The sequence below is a fragment of the Schistocerca cancellata genome, chromosome 3 (assembly GCF_023864275.1).
Source record: "Schistocerca cancellata isolate TAMUIC-IGC-003103 chromosome 3, iqSchCanc2.1, whole genome shotgun sequence".
Classification (NCBI taxonomy): Eukaryota; Metazoa; Arthropoda; class Insecta; order Orthoptera; family Acrididae; genus Schistocerca; species Schistocerca cancellata.
Genome location: NC_064628.1, coordinates 957772607 through 957790652, shown reverse-complemented (window position 1 = coordinate 957790652; position 18046 = coordinate 957772607).

The window sequence follows — 18046 nt, the reverse complement described above, 5'->3', positions numbered from 1 at the left end:
TAGGATCTATGCCTTCTCTTTCTAAATCGAGGAACGTTTATGTGGCAACTACGGGATGTTATATTGGGAAGCGAGTATCTCTTTTCGGATGCGCAATTCCTTCTGTATTGCGTCCGTTAAACCCTCACAATGACGATTAAGACTGAAATTGCGTCGCTACTATAATTTGTGTGCCTACTTATTCTAAATAGAGGAAAGTTGCTATGGCAACGACAGAATCTTATATTGGGAGGCGAGTATCTCTTTTCGGATGCACTATTCTTTCTTTATTGCATCCGTCGATCCCTCACAATGACAAATTAACACAGAAATTGCATCGCGATGAAATACTATAGGTTCTATGCCTTTTCTTTCTAAATCGAGGAACGTTGCTATGGCAACGACGGGATCTTATATTGAGAGGCGTGTATCTTTTTTAAAATGCACTATTCTTTCTTTATTGCATCCGTCGATTCCTCACAATTACGAATTAACACAGAAATTGAGTCGCCATGAAATACTATAGGTTCTACGCCTTCTCTATCTAAATCGAGGAACGTTTCTGTGGCAACGACAGGATTTTATATTGGGAGGCGAGTATCTCTTTTCGGATGCACTATTCCTTCTTTATTGCATCCGTCGATCCCTCACAATGGCGAATTAACACAGAAATTGCGTCGCTATGCAATACTGTATGTTCTATGCCTTGTCTTTCTAAATCAAGGAACATTTCTATGGCAACGACAGGATCTTCTGTTGAGAGGCGAGTATTTCTTTTCGGATGCAATATTTTTTCTTTATTGCATACGTCGATTCCTCACAATGACGATTTAACACAGAAATTACTTCGCTACGAAATACTATAGGTTCTATGCCTTCCATTTGTAAATCGAGGGACTCTTCTATGGCAATGATAGGAACTTCTATTGGGAGTAGAGTATCTCTGTTCGGATGCACTATTCCTTCTTTATTACATCCGTCGATCCCTCACAATGACCAATTAACACAGAAAATGCGTCGCTATGAAATACTGCTGGTTCTATGGTTTCTCTTTCTAAATCGAGGAACTTTTATATGGCAACGACAGGATCTTCAAGGAGGGAGGGGGGGGCGAGTATCTCTTTTCGGATGGATAATTCCTTCTTTATTGCATCCGTCGATCCCTCACAATGACTAATTAACACTGAAATTGCGTCGCTATGAAATACTATAGGTTCTTTGCCTTCTCTTTCTAAATCGAGGAACGCTTCAATGGCAACTACAGGATCCTATATTGGGAGGCGAGTATCTGTTTTCGGATGCACAATTCATTCTTTATCGCATCCGCCGATCCGTCACAATGAAGAATTAACACTGAAATTGCGTCGCTATGAAATACTATAGGTTCTATGTCTTTTCTTTCTAAATCGAGGAACGTTTCTATGGCAACGACAGTATCTTATATTGGGAGGCGAGTATCACTTTTGGGATGCACTATTCCATCTTTATTGCATCCGTCGATCCCTCACAATGACGAATTAACACAGAAAGTTCGTCGCTATGAAATACTATGTGTTCTATGCCTTCTCATTCTAAATCGAGGAAAGTTTCTAATGCAACGACAGGATCATCTATTGGGAGGCGAGTATCTTTCTTCGGATGCACTATTCCTTCTTTATTGCATCCGTCGATCCCTCACAATGACGAATTAACACAGAAATTGCTTCGCTATGAAACACTATAGGTTCTACGCCTTCACTTTCTAAATCGTGGAACGTTTCTATGGCAACGACAGGATCTTCTATTGGGAGGCGAGTATCTCTTTTCGGATGCACTATTCCATATTTATTGCATCCGTCGGCCCTCACAATGACGAATTAACACAGAAATTGCGTCGCTATGAAATACTATAGTTTCTATGTCTTCTCTTTCTAAATCGATGATCGTTTCTATGGCAATGACAGGATCTTCTATTGGGTGGCGAGTATCTCTTTTCGGATGCACTATTCCTTCTTTATTGCATCCGTTTAACCCTCACAATGACGAATTGACACTGAAATTGCGTCGCTTTGAAATGCTATAGTTTCTATGCCTTCTCTTTCTAAATCGAGGAACGTCTCTATGGCAACTACAGGATCTTATATTGGGAGGCGCGTATCTCTTTTCAGATGCACAATTCGTTCTTTATTGCATCCGTCGATAACTCACAATGAGGAATTAACACTGAAATTGCGTCGCTATGCAATTCCAATCGTTCTATGCCTTCTCTTTCTAAATCGAGGAACGATTCTATGGCAACGACAGGTTCTTCAATTGGGAGGCGAGTATCTCTTTTCGGATGCACTATTCCTTCTTCATTGTATCTGTCGATCCCTCACAATGACGAATTAACACAGAAATTGCGTCGCTATACAATACTGTTGGTTCTATTCCTTCTCTATCTAAATCGAGGAACGTTTGTATGGCAACGACATGATCTGATATTGGGAGGCGAGTATCTCTTTTCGGATGCACTATTCCTTCTTTATTGCATCCGTCGATCTCTCACAATGAAGAATTAACACAGAAATTGCGTCGTTATGAAATGCTATAGGTTTCTTGATATCTCTTTCTAAAACGAAGAACGTTTCAATGGCAACGACATGTTCTTGTATTGGGAGGCTAGAATATCTTTTCGGATGCACTATTCCTTTTTTATTGCATCCTTCGATTACTCACAACCACCAATTAACACAGGAATTGCGTCGCTATACAATACTGTAGGTTCTATGCCTTCTCTTTCTAAATCGAGTAACGTTTGTATGGCAACGACAGGATCTGATATTGGGAGGCGAGTATCTCTTTTCGGATGCACTATTCCTTCTTTATTGCATCCGTCTATCCCTCACAATGACAAATTAACACAGAAATTGCGTCGCTATCAAATACTATAGGTTCTAAGGCTTCGCATTCTAAATCCAGGTACGTTTCTGTGGCGACGAAAGGATCTTATATTGGGAGGTGAGTATCTCTTTTCTAATGCACTATTCCTTCTTTATTGCATCCGTCGATCCCTCACAATGACGAATTAACACAGAAATTTCGTCGCTACGAAATACTATAATTTCTATGCCTTCTCATTTTAAATCGAGGAACGTTTGTATGACAACGATATGATCTCCAATTGGGAGGCCAGTATCTCTTTTCGGATACACTATTCCTTCTTTATTGCATCCGTCGACCCCTCTCAATGACGAATTAACACAGAAATTGCGTCACTATGATATACTATAGGTTCTATGCCTTCTCTTTGTAAACCGAGGAACGTTTCTATGGCAACTACAGGATCATATATTGGGAGGCGAGTATCTCTTTTCGAATGCACAATTCCGTCTTTTTTGTATCCGTCGATCCCTCACAATGACGAATTAACGCTGAAATTGCGTCGCTATGAAATACTATAGGTTCTATGCCTTCTCTTTGTAAATCGAGGAACGTTTCTATGTCAACGACAGGATCTTATATTTGGAGGTGAGTACCTCTTTTCGGATGCACTATTCATTTTTAATTGCATCCGTCAATCCCTCACAATGACTAATTATTACAGAAATTGCGTCGCTATGCAATACTGTAGGTTCTATGCCTTCCCTTTCTAAATCGTGGAACATTTCTATGGCAACGACACGTTCATATATTGGGAGCCGAGTATCTCTTTTCAGATGCACTATTCTTTCTTCATTGCATCCGTCGATCCCTCACAATGACGAATTAAACCAGAAATTGCGTTGCTACGAAATACTATAGGTTCCATGACTTCTCTTTCTAAATCGAGGAACTTTTCTATGTCAACGATAGGATCTACTATTGGAAGGCGAGTATCTCTTTTCGGATGCACTATTCCTTTTTTATTGCATCCGTCGTTCCCTCACAATGACGAATTAACACAGAAATTGCGTCGCTATGAAATACTATAGGTTCTATGCCTTCTATATCTAAATCGAGGAACGTTTCTATGGCGACGACAGCAACTTATAATGGGAGGCGAGTATCTCTTTTCGGATGCACTGTTCCATATTTATTGCACCAGTCGATCCCTCACAGTGACGAATTAACACAGAAATTGCGGCGCTATGAAGTACTTTACGTTGAATTCCTTCTCCTTCTAAGTCGAGGAACGTTCCTATGGCAAACTGGATCTTCTATTGGGAGGCGAGTATCTTTTTTAAGATGCACTATTTTTTCTTTATTGCATCCGTCGATCCCTCACAACTACGAATTAACACAGAAATTGCGTCGCTATGATAGACTATAGGATCTATGCCTTCTCTTTCTAAAACGAGGAACGTTTCTATGGCAAAAACAGGATCTTATATTGGGAGGCGAGTATCTCTTTTCGGATGCAAATCCTTGTTTATTGCATCTGTCGATCCTTCACAGTGTCGAATTAACACAGAAATTGCGTCGCTATGAATTACTATAGGTTCTATGCCTTATATTTCTAAATCGAAGAACGTTTCTATGGCAACTACAGTATCTTATATTGGGAGGAGAGTATCTCTTTTCGGATGCACTATTCTTTCTTTATTGCATCCGTCGATCCCTCACAATGACGAATTAACACAGAAATTGCGTCGCTATGAAATACTATGGGTTTATGCCTTCTCTTTCTAAATCGAGGAACGTTTCTATGGCAACTACAGTATCTTACATTGGGAGGCGAGTATCTCTTATCGGATGCACTATTCCTTCTTTATTGCATCCGTCGATCCCTCACAATGACCAATTAACTCAGAAATTGCGTCGCTATGATATACTATAGTTTCTATGCCTTCTCTTTCTAAATCGAGGAACGTCTCTATGGCAACTACAGGATCTTATATTGGGGGGCGCGTATCTCTTTTCGGATGCACAATTCCTTCTTTATTGCATCCGTCGATGCCTCACAATGAGGAATTAACACTGAAATTGCGTCGCTATGAAATACTACTCGTTCTATGCCTTCTCTTTCTAAATCGAGGAACGATTCTATGGCAACGACAGGTTCTTCTATTGGGAGGCGAGTATCTCTTTTCGGATGCACTATCCCTTCTTTATTGCATCCGTCAATCTCTGACAATGAAGAATTAACACAGAAATTGCGTCGTTATGAAATGCTATAGGTTCCTTGATTTCTCTTTCTAAATCGAAGAACGTTTCAATGGCAACGACATGTTCTTGTATTGGGAGGCTAGAATATCTTTTCGGATGCACTATTCCTTTTTTATTGCATCCTTCGATTCCTCACAACGACCAATTAATACAGAAATTGCGTCGCTATACAATACTGCAGGTTCTATGCCTTCTCTTTCTAAATCGAGGAACGTTTGTATGGCACCGACAGGATCTGATATTGGGAGGCGAGTATCTGTTTTCGGATATACTATTCCTTCTTTATTGCATCCGTCTATCCCTCACAATGACGAATTAACACAGAAATTGCGTCGCTATCAAATACTATAGGTTGTAAGGCTTCTATTTCTAAATCCAGGAACGTTTCTATGGCGACGAAAGGATCTTATATTAGGAGGCGAGTATTTCTTTTCGGATGCACTATTCCTTCTTTATTGCATCCGTCGATCCCTCACAATGACGAAATAACACAGAAAATTCGTCGCTATGAAATACTATAATTTCTATGCCTTCTCTTTATAAATCGAGGAACGTTTCTATGACAACGATATGATCTCCTATTGGGAGGCCAGTATCTCTTTTCGGATACACTATTCCTTCTTTATTGCATCCGTCGACCCCTCTCAATGACGAAATAACACAGAAATTGCGTCACTATGATATACTATTGGTTCTATGCCTTCTCTTTGTAAACCGAGGAACGTTTCTATGGCAACTACAGGATCTAATGTTGGGAGGCGAGTATCTCTTTTCGAATGCACAATTCCTTCTTTTTTGTATCCGTCGATCCCTCACAATGACGAATTAACGCTGAAATTGCGTCGCTATGAAATACTATAGGTTCCATGCCTTCTCTTTCTAAATCGAGGAACGATTCTATGGCAACGACAGGATCTTCTATTGGGAGGCGAGTATCTCTTTTAGGACGCACAATTCCTTCTTTATTGCATCCGTCGATCCCTCACAGTGACGAATTAACACAGTAATTGCGTGGCTATGAAATACGATGGTTTCCATGCCTTCTATTTCTAAATCGAGGAACGTTCCTATGGCAACGACAGGATCTTTTATTGGGAGGCGAGTATCTCTTTTCGGATGCCTTATTCGTCCTTTATTGCATCCGTCGATCCCTCACAATGACGAATTAACACAGAAACAGCGTCGCTATGAAGTACTGTACGTTGTATGCCTTCTCTTTCTAAGTCGAGGAACGTTCCTATGGCAACGACTGGATCTTCTATTGGGAGGCTAGTATCTTTTTTCGGATGCCCTATTCCTTATTTATTGCATCCGGCGATCCCTCACAATGACGAATTAACACAGAAATTGCGTCGCTATGAAATACTTCAGGTTCTAAGCCTTCTCTTTGTAAATCGAGGAACGTTTCTATGTCAACGACAGGATCTTCTATTGGGAGGCGAGTATCTCTTTTCGGATGCACTATTCCTTCTTTATTGCATCCGTCGATCCTTCACAATGACGAATTAACACTGAAATTGCGTCGCTATGCAATACTGTAGGTTCTATGCCTTCTCTTTCTAAATCGTGGAACATTTCTATGGCAACGACACGTTCATATATTGGGAGCCGAGTATCTCTTTTCAGATGCACTATTCTTTCTTTATTGCATCTGTCGATCCCTCACAATGACGAATTAACACAGAAATTGCGTTGCTATGAAATACTATAGGTTCCATGACTTCTCTTTCTAAATCGAGGAACTTTTCTATGTCAACGAAAGGATCTACTATTGGGAGGCGAGTATCTTTTTTCGGATGCACTATTCCTTCTTTATTGCATCCGTCGTTCCCTCACAATGACGAATTAACACAGAAATTGCGTCGCTATGAAATACTATAGGTTCTATGCCTTCTATATCTAAATCGAGGAACGTTTCTATGGCGACGACAGCAACTTATAATGGGAGGCAAATATCTCTTTTCGGATGCACTTTTCCATATTTATTGCACCTGTCGATCCCTCACAGTGACGAATTAACACAGAAATTGTGGCGCTATGAAGTACTTTACGTTGTATGCCTTCTCTTTCTAAGTCGAGGAACGTTCCTGTGGCAACGACTGGATCTTCTGTTGGGAGGCGAGTATCTTTTTTAAGATGCACTATTCGTTCCTTATTGCATCCGTCGATCCCTCACAACTACGAATTAACACAGAAATTGCGTCGCCATGAAATACTATAGGTTCTATGCCTTCTCTATCTAAATCGAGGAACGTTTCTATGGTAACGACAGGATCTTCTTTTGGGAGGTGAGTACCTCTTTTCAGATCCACAATTCCTTCTACATTGCATCCGTCGATCCCACACAATTACGAATTAACATAGAAATTAGGTCGCTATGAAATACTATAGTTCTATGCCTTCTCTTTCTAAATCGTGTAACGTCTCTATGGCAACGACAGGATCTTACATTGGGGGGCGAGTATCTTTTTTCGGATGCACTATACTTTCTTTATTGCATCCGTCGATCCCCCACAATGACGAATTAACACTGAAATTGCGTCGCTATGAAATACTAGAGGTCCTATGCCTTCTCTGTCTAATTCGAGGAACGTTTCTATGGCAACGACAGGATCTTATATTGGGAGGCGAGTATCTCTTTTCGGATGCAAAATTCCTTCATTATTGCCTCCGTCGATCCATCACAATGACGAATTAACACTGAAATTGCGTCGCTATGAAATACTATAGGTTCTATGCCTTCTCTTTCTAAATCGATGAACGTTTCTATGGCAACGACAGGATCATCTATTGGGAGACGAGTATTTCCTTTCCGTTGCATTATTCCTTCTTTATTGCAACCGTCGATCCCTCACAATGACGAATTAACAAAGACATTGCGTGGCTATGAAGCACTCTAGGTTCTATGCCTTCACTTTCTAAATCGGGGAACGTTTCTATGGCAACGACACGATCTTCCATTGGGAGGCGAGTGTCTCTTTTCGGATGCACTATTCCATATTCATTGCATCCGCCGGCCTTCACAATGCCGAATTAACACAGAAATTGCGTCGCTATGAAATACTGTTGGTTCTATGCCTTCTCTTCCTAAATCAAGGAACGTTTCTATGGCAACGACAGGATTTTCTATTGGGAGGCGAGTATCACTTTTCGGATGCACTATTCCTTCTTTATTGCATCCGTCGATCCCTTACAATGACGAATTAACACAGAAATTGCGACGCTTTGAAATACTACAGTTTCTATGACTTCTCTTTCTAAATCGAGGAACGTTTCTTTGGCAACGAAAGGATCTACTATTGGGAGGCGAATATCTATTTTCGGATGCACTATTCCTTCTTTATTGCATCCGTCGATCCCTCACAATGACGAATTAACACAGAAGTTGCGTCGGTCTGAAATACTATAGGTTCTATGCCATCACTTTCTAAGTCGAGGAACGTTTCTATGGCAACGATAGGATCTTATATTGGGAGGCGAGTATCTCTTTTCGGATGCACAATTCCTTCTTTATTCCATCCGTCAATCCCTCACAATGACCAATTAACACAGAAATTGCGTCGCTATGCAATACTGTAGGTTCTATGCCTTCTCTTTCTAAATCGAGGAACGTTTCCATGGCAACGACAGGATATTCTATTGGCAGGCGAGTATCTCTTTTCGGATGCACTATTCCTTCTTCAATGCATCCGTCCATCCCTCACAATGACGAATTAACACAGAATTTGCGTCGCTATGAAATACTGCAGGTTCTATGACTTCTCGTTCTAAATCGTGGAACGTTCCTATCTCATCGACAGGAAGTTCTATTCGGAGGCGAGTATCTCTTTTCGGATGCACTATTCCTTCTTCATTGTATCCGTCGGTCCCTCACAATGATGAATTAACACAGAAATTGCGTCGCTATGAAATACTGTAGGTTCTATGCCTTCTCTTTCTATATCTAAGAACGTTCCTATGGCAACGACATGATCTTATATTGGGAGGCGAGTATCTCTTTTCGGATGCACTATTCCTCCTTTATTGTATCCGTCGATCCCTCACAATGATGAATTAACACAGAAAATGCGTCGCTATGAAATACTATAGGTTCTATGCCTTCTCTTTCTAAATCGAGGAACGTTTCTATGGCAACGACAGGATCTTACATTCGGAGGCAAGTAACTTTATTCGGATGCAATATTCCTGCTTTATTGCATACGTCGATCTCTGACAATGAAGAATTAACACAGAAATTGCGTCGTTATGAAATACTATAGGTTCCTTGATTTCTCTTTCTAATTCGAAGAACGTTTCAATGGCAACGACATGTTGTTGTATTGGGAGGCTAGAATATCTTTTCGAATGCACTATTCCTTTTTTATTCCATCCTTCGATTCCTCACAACGACCAATTAACACAGAAATTGCGTCGCTATACAATACTGTAGGTTCTATGCCTTCTCTTTCTAAATCGAGGAACGTTTGTATGGCAACTCCCAATCTGATATTGGGAGGCGAGTATCTCTTTTCGTATGCACTATTCCTTCTTTATTGTATCCGTCGATCCCTCACAATGACGAATTAACACAGAAATTTCGTCGCTATGAAATACTATATTTGATATGCCTTCTCTTTTAAAATCGAGGGACGTTTCTATGACAACAATATGATCTTCTATTGGGAGGCGAGTATCTCTTTTAGGATGCACAATACCTTCTTTATTGCATCCGTCGATCCCTCACAATAACTACTTAACACTGAAATTGCGTCGCTATGAAATACAATAGTTTCTATACCTTCTATTTCTAAATCGAGGAACGTTTTTATGGCAATCACAGGATCTTATATTGGGAGGCTAGGATCTCTTTTCGGATGCACTATTCCTTCTTTATTGCAATCCGTCGATAACTGACAATGACGAATTAAAACAGAAATTGCGTTGCTATGTAATACTATAGGTTCCATGATTTCTCTTTCTAAATCGAGGAACTTTTCTATGTCAACGACAGGATCTACTATTTGGAGGCGAGTGTCTCTTTTCGGATGCACTATTCCTTCTTTATTGCATCCGTCGATCTTTCACAATGACGAATTAACACAGAAATTTCGTTGCTATGAAATACAATTGGTTCCATGATTTCTCTTTCTAAATCGAGGAACGTTTCTGTGGCAACTACAGGATGTTATATTGGGAAGCCAGTATCTCTTTTCGGATGCACAATTCCTTCTTTATTGCGTCCGTTAAACGCTCACAATGACGATTAACACTGAAATTGCGTCGCTATGCAATACTATAATTTGTATGCCTTCTCTTTCTAAATCGAGGAATGTTGCTTTGGCAACGACAGAATCTTATATTGGGAGGCGAGTGTCTCTTTTCGGTTGCACTATTCTTTCTTTATTGCATCAGTCTATCCCTCACAATGACGAATTAACACAGAAATTGCATCGCTATGAAATACTATAGGTTCTATGACTTCTCTTTCTAAATTGAGGAACGTTTCTATGGCAAGGACAGGATCTTATACTGGGAGGCGAGTATCTCTTTTCGGCTGCACAATTCCTTCTTTTTTGCATCCGTCAATCCCTCACAATGACGAATTAACACAGAAATTGCGTCGCTATGAAATACTATAGGTTCTATGCCTTCTCTGTCTAAATCGAGGAACGTTTCTATGGCAACGACAGGATCTTATATTGGGAGGCGAGTATTTCTTTTCGGATGCACTATTCCTTCTTTATTGCATCCGTCGATCCCTCACAATGACGAATTAACACAGAAATTGCGTCGCTATGAAATACTATAGGTTCTATGCCTTCTCTTTCTAAATCGAGGAACGTTTCTATGGCAAAAACAGGATCTTATATTGGGAAGCGAGTATCTCTTTTCGGATGCAAATCCTTGTTTATTGCATCCGTCGATCCCTCACAATGACGAATTAACACTGAATTTGCGTCACTATGAAATACTATGTGTTTATGCCTCCCCTTTCTAAATCGAGGAACGTTTCTATGGACACGACAGGATCTTCTATTGGGAGGCGAGTATCTCTTTTCGGATGCACTATTCCTTCTTTATTGCATCCGTCGATCCCTCACAATGACCAATTAACACAGAAATTGCGTCGCTATGATATACCATAGGTTCCATGCCTTCTCTTTCTAAATCGAGGAACGTTTCTATGGCAAAAACAGGATCTTATATTGGGAGGCGAGTATCTCTTTTCGGATGCAAATCCTTGTTTATTGCATCCGTCGATCCCTCACAATGACGAATTAACACTGAAATTGCGTCGCTATGAAATACTATTGGTTTATGCCTTCTCTTTCTAAATCGAGGAACGTTTCTATGGCAACGACAGGATCTTCTATTGGGAGGCGAGTATCTCTTTTCGGATGCACTATTCCTTCTTTATTGCATCGGTCGATCCCTCAGAGTGAGGAATTAACGCAGAAATTGCGTCGCTATGAAATACTATAGGTGCTATGCCATCTCTGTCTAAATCGAGGAACGTTTCTATGGCAACGACAGGATCTTATATTGGGAGGCGAGTATCTCTTTTCGGATGCAAAATTCTTTCATTATTGCCTCCGTCGATCCGTCACAATGACGAATAATCAAAGAAACTGCGTCGCTATGAAATATTATAGGTTCCATGTCTTCTCTTTCTAAATCGAGGAACTTTTATATTGCAACGACGGGATTTTCAATGGGGGAAGGGGGGGCGAGTATCTCTTTTCGGATGCATAATACCTTCTTTATTGCATCCGTCGATCCCTCACAATGACTAATTAACACTGAAATTGCGTCGCTATGAAATACTATAGGTTCTATGCCTTCCCTTTCTAAATCGAGGGACGTTTCTATGGCAACGACAGGATCTTATATTGGGAGGCGATTATCTCTTTTCGGATGCACTATTCCTTCTTTATTGCATCGGTCGATCTCTCACAATAAGGAATTAACACAGAAATTTCGTCGCTATTAAATACTATAAGATCTATGCCTTCTCTGTGTAAGTCGACGAACGTTTCTATGGCAACGACAGGATCTTATATTGGGAAGCGAGTATCTCTTTTCGGATGCACTATTCCTTCTTTATTGCATCCGTGGATCCCTCACATGACGAATTAACACAGAAACTGCTTTGCTATGAAACACTATAGGTTCTATGCATTCACTTTCTAAATCGCGGAACGTTTCTATGGCAACGACAGGATCTTCTATTGGGAGGCGAGTATCTTTTTTCGGATGCACTATTCCATATTTATTGCACCGTCTGCCCTCACAATGACGAATTAACACAGAAATTGCGTCGCTATGAAATACTATAGGTTCTATGCCTTCTCTTTCTAAATCGATGATCGTTTCTATGGCAACGACAGGATCTTCTTTTGGGAGGTGAGTACCTCTTTTCAGATCCACTATTCTTTCTACATTGCATCCGTCGAACCCACACAATTACGAATTAACATAGAAATTACGTCGCTATGAAATATTATAGTTCCATGCCTTCTCTTTCTATATCGTGTAACGTTACTATGGCAACGACAGGATCTTACATTGGGAGGCGAGTATCTCTTATCGGATGCACTATTCCTTCTTTATTGCATCTGTCGATCCCTCACAATGACCAATTAACACAGAAATTGCGTCGCTATGATATACTATAGGTTCTATGCCTTCTCTTTCTAAATCGAGGAAGTTTTCTATGGCAAAAACAGGATCTTATGTTGGGAGGCGAGTATCTCTTTTCGGATGCAAATCCTTGTTTATTGCATCCGTCGATCCCTCACAGTGTCGAATTAACACAGACATTGTGTCGCTATGAATTACTATAGGTTCTATGCCTTCTCTTTCTAAATCGAGGAACGTTTCTATGGCAACTACAGGATCTTCTATTGGAAGGCGAGTATCTCTTTTCGAATGCACTATTCCTTCTTTAATGCATCGGTCGATCCCTCACAATGAGGAATTAACACAGAAATTGCGTCGCTATGAAATACTATAGGTGCTATGCCTTCTCTGTCTAAATCGAGGAACGTTTCTATGGCAACGACAGGATCTTATATTGGGAGGCGAGTATCTCTTTTCGGATGCTCTATTCCTTCATTATTGATTCCGTCGATCCCTCACAATGACGAATAAACAAAGAAACTGCGACGCTATGAAATATTATAGGTTCCATGTCTTCTCTTTCTAAATCGAGGAACTTTTTTATGGCAACGACAGGATCTTCAATGGGGGGGGGGTCTAGCGTTAAAAGGTTTTTTTTCTGGGCTTTTCACATTTAACCAAATATAATATTGATGTTGATAATTCATGGCAACGTTTGCCGACAAGATAAAGAATGCAACCTTTTAACACTAGATTGCGTACTCACGGCAGTTCTCCTTGGCCGTTTCTTGGTACGACTTGGAAAAAGAGAAAAATTAATGAATGATCGATGATGCGTCGGTTCTCGATTGTGTTTAGGAGACGTACGGATTGATTGCGTGAAAATAGTTTCTCAAATCACCTCTTAACCCGGATTGCTTTCACGCAATCAGACTCTTCAATGAAATTACCTAAGGGACCTATTTGAATAATAAAAAAAATGCAAAACAGTAAAATTTTGTAAAAAAAGTTGTCAGATCGGAAACTGAACACATTAATGGTCTCCTAAATACAATTGAGATACCGCGATAAAGAGCGAACCTGTAACAAAGTCATTTAAACATAAACATTATTTGTGGTTGATTTAAAGAAAAGAATAAGCATAGATTTTCTGTATAGTGAAGCATCAATATATTCGTAAAGAACAAAGGCGTTAAACTATAAACATTAACAAATTTACAATGTATACAAAACTTACATTTTTATGTTTTTCTCATACATGGAGCAGTCCAACAATCGCTGCTTCTGTATGTGTGATATTTTGTAAAAATTAAATGTCCTGGCGTGCGCGTAAGTATTTTTTTTATCGTCACAAAGTTTACAAAAGCGTTTTTGTTTTCTTGGTGATAACGTGGTTTTTCACACCAAAAGAAATATAACTTTTAGCGGTGCTACACAACACGTCTTAACAAGTCGGCAACCAAACATCAAAGGTAATGAAGTACATGTTAACATATCGGCGACCAGAAGTACAACTAACTATAAAGACTCTAGAATTTTCCTAACAAATGATAAATTGTTCTTTCTTCTGTTTCGCAGCTTCTTGCTATCAAGTGCTGCGGCAATGATTTTAAATATCTGCGCCCAGCGAGTCATAGTATTTAAAAGTACCTTTTAAACGCTGGCCGCGCGTCTTGGTGTAGGCGAACGTTATAAACAGATTTCGTTTCTTTACTCTCGCGTTGTCATGCTTAGTATCATTACAAACTGCAGCTCGGTGGCTGTCCTTTTCTCATATGCAAAATGTCTGAAATCCAATAATATCACATTGCTTCCCGAGTGAGGAGCGATGACTCCGTCAGGATCATCGAGACTCACGCGTAGTCGTGATATTATTGCTTTCGTGAAACAAGTTAGTATTACTTGCAAAAATTCTTTACAATAGATTTTACACACTGCATCAGACAAAGTGGTTAACATACAGAGTATCAGGTAAGTATATTCGTACGACTGAAATTGATAGTAATTTGTCCATAGGGTAACTACATGACAATTGAACTGTGCTCTTTCTAATGTATTGTACAAGGATAACAAATGTTCATTTCTCGGTAAAAGATAATGAAATTACGATAAAGATACACATACATAGATACATTATACATGGCATAATAAATATAAAAAAAAAAAAAACAAAGAAATAAATTACTTGACTTCGCAGGAAGTCTGGGTGCTGTGTGCACTCGTGGAAAAAATATGTTACAAAAAATTGACATTCTTGTTTTACAGTGACATACTACAGGAATATTTTTGTCGTTGTTTCGTCGAAGATTTCTTGCAGTAAATACGTAGCACTTTACTTATTTGTGGCTTTCATGACCTGCAAAAAAAAAAAAAAGTTTCACTACACTTGGGTAGGTATGAGTTGCACTGGGAGTGGTAGAACTTCGGGTATAAATGACAGCACTGCACTTGAGTGGGGAAATTGATTACACTTTCACAGTGGAGGAAAAGTAGGGCATCACTTTCACTGTGGAAGTTGGAGTAGTTGTCGGGGTGTGATGTTGCGTTGGAAATACGTCGTGGGTCAGGAACTGGAAGACTGGTTCTGCAACATGTTGAGCTGTATGGTGGCGGTCTCTATTTCACTTGACACTTGTCCGTGCTTCCATTTATGTTTTCGTACATGAAAAATACAGAAAAAAAATCGGTATTAGAATGTGCTTACTTACTAATAACTTAGTCTAAAAGAAAATTGGATTAGGTAAGGATAACAATTGTTTATGTACATAAGGTCTCATTCTCTTAGGAATGCTTAGTTCTCATATTTATCTATTTTTTTTGTTTTATTTGGTTCGACACGTTTTCGTCATTACTCGGCCTGGTCAGTAAATTCGGTAGCAATTGTGAAAATCGAGCTTAAGACTCTTCCGATTAGTGTCTTTATAATTTCACAAGGTACATGAGTGCTTAATTCATTGCTTTATCATATTTTATTCTGAATGCATTTCAAACACATTTGGCATCCGCGCTCGTTGTGCAAAGAGAAATTAATTGTTGAGCGCTCAGCGTACACAGTGTTACGTCCGTTGGTCACAATCACGTGATAATAACTTGACAGTTCCACAACGCTAGCAGCAGTATTCTGCGAGGAGCAGAGCGTTTGGTGTCTACTAGCCGTGGTATGAATTTTTACACAGTTTTTCATCGACTCTGGATTACGGAAGCAGCCAGATGCGGCGACTCCCGCAGCTGTTTCGAAGAATGTGTCCGTGGAAAGGCGTACAGTACCGTTTGTGGTAAGTACAACACTTATTCACTTTCACTCTTCGGCTTTCTACATCGTGGTTTCGTGGTACAAGTACTTATAACATTACTTCACACGCGGTATTTCACGCGTGTCCTCGGAGTTATTATTACTAAAAAGTACAGTTAACATTTAGTATACATATCATGTCTAAAAATTATTTACAAAGAAATGTTTAGTCTCTGTGACTACAAGGCCTGACGAAAAGCGTGTCTCTTGTTCGTAGTTTGTGCTTCCAAGGCACTTTAGGTTTACACTTTGTTCGAAATCTTGTTATTCTTTTCTTTTTACAATGGTTACTCTTTTCTCAAGTTCAGCTCTTTTATTTTCTCTCTGTTACGTCGTTAGTTTGAAGACATAGTCAATGTGACTTCGTTTACGTGATGAACAGTTCGTGTTCAAACTACCATTAGGGAAATTGGGAAGCTTGGTTTTCCCTGTCGTGCAATTGCACATAACAAATCTTAATTGAACTCGCAATTTGCGGAGAATAAGCATAGCCCGTCGACAACCAATGTGTCACGACTATCCATTCGTATAGCCTGTATGTATCAATCATGCAACCAGCTCGTAAAATTCACTTCTCTACTGGATAAGGTAGGATGGTAAGGATACTGGTTAGAGGAAAACACAAAAGACTTTTATGGAGTGAAGAGATTTGAAGACACAGTGTTAATGACGTATGATATGATGAGCTTAACATAAATTATTATCACCTTAGTTTTTCATGACAAATAGTATAATTAAATCGATACAGTAGTTTCATTGTCGTCTGATCCAGCTCTAAACAATTTTCTATGCATATCTAAAATTACTTAAACCATGCATTAGCAGTGAACTGTGTCTGTTAACTATCTTCTGTTCCATGTATCGTAAAATTGGTTTAAAAAAAAAAATCGTCGTATCTCGAGGACCTGAAATAGATATTTCTAGTACTAAACTAATTTATTTATAAATGATCTTTGTATTTCAGCTGCACTGTGCCGTAAAATTGTTATGAGCGTATACGGTTTTCTCCGTATTATAATAAAATAATTGAGTTGCGCACTTCTTTCCTGCTACCTGGATCGTTATTGACTTACTTGATTCTTATATGCTAAGCTGCTGCTTTTTGCCTGCTGCGTTTCATAGGTGGTCTCATAAAATTTGTTGTCACACACTCCTTATGCATAACATAACATTTACCTCATTAGAGTAAGCGACCTTGATAGTTTTTTTTATTTTTTATTTATTTTTTTTACCTACGAGCAATCATTCTGGTCTGAATGATCATTTTAATTTATTTCATTCAAGAGGAGAGAGCTTTGCTATACTTAAAACTAGTGATAGCAGGTGGCACTTAGCACGTCCCTACTGTAATATTTATTTGTCAGCTCTTTCGGCTGTGGCCGTTCATGGCTCAATTAACTTAAAACTAACTTACATCTAAGGCAAATCTTGCTCTCCTACAATAAATGTGTTTTATTTAAGGTGCTCATATAAATTACTTATCTTGTTGTGGCAGGTCGACAGGGTGTTAGTCCTGTGTACTACTCTTACATACGTTGGTACTTCACACATAGTATGACAACTTATAGTGTGTGTGTATTTTTTCTTTTAGCAGCTTAACTTAACAGATATTTTCAATGGTTGACTCTGTATTTCTTCAAGTCTGCGTGATGAAACAATCCTTTTATTCGTCCAGATACAGGGTCAGCTAATAGATAGCAAACAATGTGCGGCTTTCTTAAGATAATATATGGTCCTTCATACAAGTGCTGCCACTTGCGATTCTTATGATGAATCAAAGATGGTTTGAAGTGGGTCTTTAATAGCACTCGTTCATTTATACGATACGATAAGACTTTGCTAATGTGTTTGTCATTCGCCTTTTTTCTTAGGTTGGCATGAGTTGTTAAAGATAAGAGAGCTTATTGGTTCCGCAGCTTCCCCGTTGAGGCCTAAAGAAGCTGCTAATGGTTTTCCGACTGGGGTGGAGCTGAAATGTCAGTTATTTTTATTTGACTAGTATTTTGCGACCTACCAGGTCGAAAATTTGCGTTCGTATCCCATACGACTTGTGCATCTGTTGATTGCGTG